Genomic DNA, 8230 nt, shown 5'->3' on the forward strand with positions numbered 1-8230 from the left:
TGGAGCTTCACACTCATCTGGAGAGACAACAGGCTACTGAACTAATTTCAACCAAAGTGAGTCCAGACCTTAATCAGACCTGGAGCCCATGACCCACCAGTGCTCACTGGCCAGGGTGGGAAGGTTTGCCATACCTGTCAGGAATCAGCTCCCCAAAACATTTTTTACATCAACACGTATGGACCTGTTTTGTTGAATTAAAAAAAAAACACATTATTAGAGGTTGAAAGTTTTTACCCAACATTTCTGGAAGAAATTATCAAAAACATTTACTCTTATTTAAATCAGTAAATAAGAAGAACAAGAACAAGAACATTTTCCTTTCATACTCATTTATTAATTTATGAACAGCAACTTCTTAAATATTTTTAATATTGTAGCGCATTTGGGGGCAGTGGGCAGTGGGCAATGGGGGGGGGGCGAGTAAGGCTGCTGACCAGTCTGGGGAGATTGTCCGGATTCTTATAAATAGTTCCCTGGTTTCACACCCCTGTTATACTTGTACTCGACTGCCATCCTATCCCTCTGTAATGACCCGAACAGAGCCCAGTGTGTTTCTCTCTTTCTCTTGCTCTCTCTGGCACTCACTCATTCTCTCTCTCTCTCTGCTGGCGCATGAGCGTGGGGATGCTGTGCTGGCTCTGCCAAAAAATAAAGCGCCGTTTTTCAGCCAACAAGGGTCTGAGTCACTGTGTCCATCCTCGCCGAACCCAAAAATACTACATTGGTGTTAGAGTGGGAGAATGGACAATGAGCAGCCGTTGATGTCGGACTCGGAGAAGCGCCGGTTCCCCCAGCAGCCGAGCAACCCCCTAAAGCACCTTTTGGGGGCGAGCAGCAGCCGCCAGGGGCCGGAACGGTTCCTCAGTGCCACCGGTGGCCACAGCCCTCATCAGGGCTACCCAACGGTGGCTCACTCGGCGGAGGAGGGACCCTTTCCTGTTTCGCCTCAGGCCATGTGTTGGGAAGGAGATGCCAGACCAGCAGGGTCCAGCCAGCACCGATGCGACCGAGCTGATATAACGGGGAGGTTCCATGGCAACTCTCTGAGGCCCAGTTTCAGATGGCAGCCTGGGCAAACGACTGGTGATGGCGGGCCAGTTCGCTGCGGTTCTGGAGGGGAAGGCCTGCCAGGCGCTGCTGGATGTACCCAGGGACCAGCGTTACAACTACGCAGCGTTGGCGTCGGCCCTCCGGAGGCGTTTTGGCGGGAGAGGGTGGGAGCACTGGTGTGGGCCCCCGTCCTGGCCTTCCTGGCTCCGACGCTGCCCTATGTGCTGGATACAGACGACAGTGAGACGGGGGTAGGCACAGTGCTAGCACAGGAAGGGCCAGACGGGGAGAGGGTCGTCGTGCACATTAGCTGGGCGCTCGATAAGGCCGAGAGGAATTATTGCATCACCTGGAGGGAGCTGCTGGCTGTAGTCTCGGCAAATGGTGAGGTGGATTGAGATCCTGCAGGAGTATGACTTCACAGTCATCTACCATATGCTAAGGACTTCAACACATTTAGTAGTGACATTTTTAGCTTCATTTTATCTCTAGTGACTATTGAAAACGAGTAAATAATTACAGTAGAACCTGGCCTCAAATCTGTCGAAGAAAAGTCTTCACTCAGGTTAGGTGTGGTCAAGCAGAGTCCCTTTATACATGCGCATGGGGAGGATATAATCATGCAGATCTGAAAGCAGCCTCTCATACAGATCCGTGAGTAACCTCTCCACTGAGATGATAAATGCAATGAGTTTTATACAGCAAATTCACACAGGAAGCTCTTTCTAAGTTTCCATATTAGGAGTTGTTTTTTCTCTCTACAAACATTTCTTTGTAATTGACCACATTCTTCTTAAGAAGCAGTTCTACCTTGCATACAGACAAAAGGAAGTATATAAATAAAAGGTGTGAAATGAGCTAGACATCCTGCAGTTGTACCATTAATATCAAAATGTCAAATAATATGCTTGCAATTGTTCTTTCATACTGTTGCTGGGTAAAAAGCATTTTTTAAAGCCAACTAGTCACTATCTTATACACTTAAAAAAGGTAAATGCTAAAATTCTTCCTCATTCCCCCCTTTTGTCCTTTTAAGGACAACTACACTCTTTTACACTTCTATAACACACATTTCCAAAAATGCTTTATCTTCATCTTCACTTTCATAAGGTTGCAGCAGAGTTGGAGATATTCGGACAGGCTTAAGATTAGTTACTTTGATAAGACATAGTGAGCATAGTTTCTCTAAGCACAGAACTAACAATAATGATAACCAAAATCACAAACCCATAGAAAATATACTGCACTAGGGTAGCACCCCAGGGTCCAAATAAATTCTTCATCCAACTACAAATTCCCAAATCATCAGGATTATAGTTAAGATATTTCTTCTCAGCCAGGTTGTTGATATGTTCAGAATCATCTGGAATATAGGTGCAACACTCAGAGCCTATCACAGCACACATACCGCCCTGGGCAGCCAAAAGGTAGTCCAGTGCCATATGATTCTGCATTGCAACAGTCCCCAGTGCCACCAATTCCACATTTATTGATTGAAGACCTTTGGTTGTCTCACTTGCCAATCTCTCCAATGAATCAACCTTCTTTATACTGCAGCTTCAAAGACCAGCTTTGCCCCTCCATATGGCGAAAAGGCAATAGCAAAGAACCTTTCAGTTTCCATGATCTTCCTCTTCTGGCAAACAGGCTTAGACTGGAAGGGGCTTTTTCTGTAACCTGATATGAGCACCACATCCTAAATAACATGATCTCGACCATCCCTCAGGCAGCCAGTGCTCCCCGCAAATCCAAAAAGTACCGTGTAGGGATGGCCGAGGTGTGGATTCTTTAAAGCTAGTTAGCATAAAGGTCTTATTGTCACCAGGACCATATCAAAATGTGACTTCTCTACTTGTTATTGAGGCATCCTCTTTCTCACTCATTACGTTCTTCGTGAAATTAAATCGACAGATGGAATTTCCTAAAAATCTTGTGCCTTTAGTTCTTACAGCACAGGTAGACTGGAGCCCAGCATAATCTTAGGGAGCTTACAAGATAGGTCAACAGCTGCGTAATAACTCTTAGAAAAATCTACACATTGTCCCCCTGCCTCAGCTGTGCCATTTTCCAGAACAATTCTAACTGAAGTTGTAAAATTTCTCTTTGTTCCATACCTGCCAAACATCTTATGAACAAACAAACCACAATAATCATTTGCATCTAGGGGAATCACTCCCAAGGGTAACCCCCCCGACAGCAGTTTTTTTTTTTTGACACCGCTGTGCAAACCCAACACGAACTCTAATTCTCTCTGCTCGCATACAAATGTGACAGCTAAAAATGTATTTATGCCGTTCACTCCCTTATCATGGGTGTGCTCATCACTTCACAGTTTCTTTTCAGTCTGTACTTAATTCACGTTCTGCCCATCATCTTCTTCTGGGCCTCTACTCCGGGCCTGCGATGTTCCTGGTGGCACGGGACTGGTGTCATCTGCTTCAGGGCCTCCTGATTTGGCCAGTGGTGGTTCCCAAGTCAGGGAACAGTTTCCGGTGTTATTATTTGCAGTTTCATCTACCCCTTCCCACAGGAGGGGAAAACAAATTACGAAGGCCAGAACACAGATGAAAACTAAGCACTGGAATTTGGGGTGATAGGGTTCTGATTGGAGTCCGCGCTGTTCTCTCCCTCTGGAGATAGGTGGGCCTTCTTGCAGTGCGATGAGTGGATCAAAGTGGTCTTGCCCTGACATTTTACTGCGGTGTGGGTGGTGAGTAGAACCTGGAAAGGGCCTTCCCTCCTAGGTTGCAGTGTGTTCTTTAGTCAGTGGTCCTTGATATAGATGAAGTCACCCGGCTGAAAGGAGTGACAGTCTTCAGTTGCTGGTTCAGCTTGCGCTGCTTGCACCTGCGAATGAAAAGCCTTGACAGCTCGAGTTAGACCAATGCAAAGGGACAATATTGCATCATCCATTTGATGAATATCCATTTCCTTCAATGTTAAGGGAGGAGATACCGGCAACCTCACAGGCCTGCCCATCAGGACCTCATATGGCGAGAGTCCAGTTCTTCTGTTCGTGGATGACCACATGTCCATCAATGCAATGGGCAGCACATCAGGCCATTTAAAGCCAGTTTGTTTGCAAATTTTAGCTAATTTGTTTTTCAGGATTCCATTTTGTCTCTCCATTGCTCCTGCAGACTGAGGGTGATATGGGCAGTGTAGGTGCTGTGTTATTTGTAAGGCCTTACACATTTCTTTCATGATTTATCCAGTGAGATGAGTTCCTCGGTCTCTAGAAATCATCCCTGGGTTCCCAAATCAACACACCAAATCTCTCATTAAAATTTTTACAACACTAGTGGTATCAGCTTTTCTGCAAGTGAGGCCTCAGCCCATTTAAAAAAAACATATCCACAATCACTAACACATTTTCGTACCCACAACACTTTGGCATCTGTACAAAATCAATATGTATATAGTATGTACAAAAGGTCACCATGGTGGAGAATGTGCAGAGGTAGCAACTTTTGGACCCTTTCCAGGGTTATGCTGCTGATAAATTACACATTGTTTTCTCAGCTGTTCCGCTACACTGGTGAATCCAGGGGCAAACATTGAGTTTGCACCATCTGACACATCCCCCCTTTGCCCGTATGGCCCTCACCGTGCGCCAGGCGGGCAAACCATGGGAATAGGAAACGGGGTGCCACCACGCGGCCGTCGTGGGAGACCCACAGTCCCTTAGCAGTATTATAACAGAAACCAGAGCCCACCCAAGACTCCTGTTCCCTCTCATCAGTAGCTGCCTGCAGAGCAGTCATGCCACTTAAGGAAGGAGTCTGAGTGCGCTCCAACAAAATACTTTCTGATCTTCCTGTGCGCACCTCGCACTTCACAACTGCAGCAGAAGCTGGTGAGAGTATAGCAGTCAGCAGATTTGAAATTAGACTTGTATGCTAGATAAGGGTGTCATTTGAAGTAAGAAACCCTTGTTCTTTCCACAGAGTGCCAAAATCGTGCACTACGTCATAAGCATATAATGAGTCTGTAAAGATATTAAAAGATTTTTCTTTTTCTAAGCAATATGCATGGGTAGAAACAAACAATTCAGCTTGTTGAGCAGAGCACGAGGGTGGCATCTTAGCAGCTTTAACAACAGATCAAAGAGCCATCAGAAGTTTATTACAAAAACAAAACACAAGCTAATTTAACATGATAAATTTGACACTGCCTTGAAGAGCGAATCGTTAAGGACATACAGTAGTTATTATTGTGAGCTATCAATGGTCTCAATACTTTTCCTATAACAGATACAGGACAATTTCAACAAAGGTTGTCTCTTTACATGACTCGCAACAAAGGCAGACAGGTTAATGAAGGGAAGTTGGCAGTGAGTCTCAAAGTCAGTCTACACTGTCTAAACAGCCATCCTATATGTTGCTGCAGAAAAAAACATCTGCTCACAGCAGTCAGACACAGAGAGCATCTGAGAGCATCCTAGCAAAGAGAAGCCTAGCACTTTAAAATCTCATCTAGAGCTATGGGGCTTGATGATCATGTCCTCAAAGATCCCTAACTGTTTAACTGAACCAAATACTGATCAAGTCAGTCATTAGGGAAATGATTTTTATTCACACCGCCTCATCATTTGGGTCATGTGTCGGCCAATCTGTCTCCTCGTTTTTTTTGTTTTTTGAGGATGTTGTAAACCTTTAGGACCAATATGATCTAGCAACAAGGTTATGTCACTGTAATTAGGCTTATAACAATCAATAATGAGGCTTAACTTTCTTTTAAATTCTTTACGATCATCAGGCAATTTAGGAAAAGACTTGAGTAATGCAAATAATTCACTAGAGACCAAGGTCAATGTACATATGCTGGAGTTCCTTCTGGACCTGGAAAAGCACACATTGGCATTTCACGAACAAAGCCACTTGCCCCTGAAAACCCTGAACCCAGTGGGTGTTCTCCCACTGCACCAGGTACCGGTCCTCTGTCTGATTGTGCAGGTGGAAGTTGCCGCAATTGTTGAATTTGACAGTGCCCCATTTGTGAGCGCATGTCTGCAGATGGAGGATCAATTACAACTCCCCATTTGCCAACAGAATAGGTTGGTGTTGGTGCACTGGGAGAAGCCTGTGGAGGTGGACGATATGGTTTATAATAGTGAGGGTTCCAGTCACCATGATCGTGCTCAGAGGAAAAAAGGCTCTGGCTCCGGACCGCTTTCTAATCTCGGTGGAGACTTTCTTTCTAGTACGCATGGCCATGACTTTAGCTGCAGCTTGCTGTTCTTTATTTTCAAGACTACCCTTTTTTGAAGCTTCCCATCATTTCTGTGATTCCTCTTTCTATGACATATAAGTTTTCCAATTCACTTTCTTTCCTTTCTTCTCCTTCTCTTCTAACTTTCCCCTTAAACTTTCTATTTTCTCCCTGTCATATATCCCATCTTCAGGAAACCTCTTTTTCCTAATTCCACTTTCCCCTGTCCATTCTGATCACTTACAAAGATCCTTCATAGTTATGGGCCCCTAATTATCATATATAAATCATGTGCAAGTTCCCTTTTGAGGCACTGGCACATTTTGAGAGCTCAGATTATTTCCCATATTTACTAAGAAACTACCTATATTATTTAAACAGCAGAGGTTTAGTGATCCAAATACATTTGTCTCCAACACAAATGTTAATAAGTTCCTTATAAGTAATACACATAGTTCAAAATATAATTCTGCAGTTTTCTTCTCTATATTTTTTTTAATATATATATACTTACACTTATATTCTACTATATGCAAAAATCTATTATTATCCCTGGCGCCTCTTTCGGTTGATAAATATTTTCCCTTACACCTATTACTCTAGCTTCACAGTTCATGAACTTTAAAAATCTAACCCGGACTATAACTTTTTATTTTCCTTCTCGCCAGGACTCGAACCCGGACTTAGTGGGACTCTTACCCACCGATTTCTGCCAGGACTCGAACCCAGACTTGGTGGGACTCTAACCCACCGATTTCTGCCGGGACTCAAACCCGGACTTAGTGGGACTCGAACCCACCGATTTCTTAAGAGTCCACCCGACCACACAATAAAACTCGGATCACGTACCCTGTTGAATTGGGAAAATCCCTTCTACGATCAAGCGACAACAGCAACCACTCAGGGAATTTCAAAAGGCTCCCTTACCTCTTATGGTGTGCACTGTGGTCTGTTGTTGCTCACTCGTTAGGAAAAAATTCCCTCTCCACAGGGGTTTGTGACCCTGCCCGCAGCGCCAAGAAATTGTCGAAGAAAAGTCTTCACTCAGGTTAGGTGTGGTCAAGCAGAGTCCCTTTATACATGCGCATGGGGAGGATATAATCATGCAGATCTGAGAGCAGCCTCTCATACAGAGCCTTGAGTAACCTCTCCACCGAGATGATAAATGCAATGAGTTTTATACAGCAAATTCACACAGGAAGCTCTTTCTAAGTTTCCATATTAGGAGTTGTTTTTTCTCTCTACAAACATTTCTTTGTAATTGACCACATTCTTCTTAAGAAGCAGTTCTACCTTGCATACAGACAAAAGGAAGAATATAAACAAAAGGTGTGAAATGAGCTAGACATCCTGCAGTTGTACCATTACTATTAAAATGTCAAATAATATGCTTGCAATTGTTCTTTCATACTGTTGCTGGGTAAAAAGCATTTTTTAAAGCCAACTAGTCACTATCTTATACACTTAAAAAAGGTAAATGCTAAAATTCTTCCTCAAATCCTAGAAGTTACCATTTTTAACATTGCTATCAAGCAGAAAAGGGTTATTAAGGTGATGAGTAACCTTTTGAATTCAAGACAGTGGCTGCATTCATTTAGGGCTGCATCTTTTTTAATGAACGCAAGTTGAGCTTACTGTGACGAAAACATATTACAAACAAAAACTAAAGAGAATGTTTTGTGAAAACTGAAAGAATGTACTGTAAGATTAGAAAACCAAATGGTACAAAGCAAGATACAGGATGACTAAATATTATAAAAAATAATTGTTTTAATTAGAGGCTTACAACATTGAATTACTGCAATTACAACCCCCACAATAAAATACAGTATATTATGCCATTATCCAGCATAGAACTAAAGCACAAAGCAAATGCAAATGATCCATTCCCTTAGATAGGCGCTTACAAAAAAAACTTTTGTTTGTTCCCATAAGATATATTTAAGCTATAAAGAAAGAAGCAGAA

The 8230-nt window shown here is 43.2% G+C and overlaps 1 long non-coding RNA gene across 1 annotated transcript; it reads right to left on the minus strand.

Moving 5' to 3' along the window:
- Positions 1-315: 315 nt before the first annotated feature.
- LOC138223316 (uncharacterized) lies at positions 316-7568 on the minus strand. Its single transcript, XR_011181742.1, has 2 exons — positions 3775-7568; positions 316-1277 (listed from the first exon to the last, which is right to left on the minus strand). It is a non-coding gene; the product is annotated as an uncharacterized lncRNA (long non-coding RNA).
- Positions 7569-8230: the final 662 nt, after the last annotated feature.

Source organism: Lepisosteus oculatus, chromosome 16 (genome assembly GCF_040954835.1).
Source record: "Lepisosteus oculatus isolate fLepOcu1 chromosome 16, fLepOcu1.hap2, whole genome shotgun sequence".
Classification (NCBI taxonomy): Eukaryota; Metazoa; Chordata; class Actinopteri; order Semionotiformes; family Lepisosteidae; genus Lepisosteus; species Lepisosteus oculatus.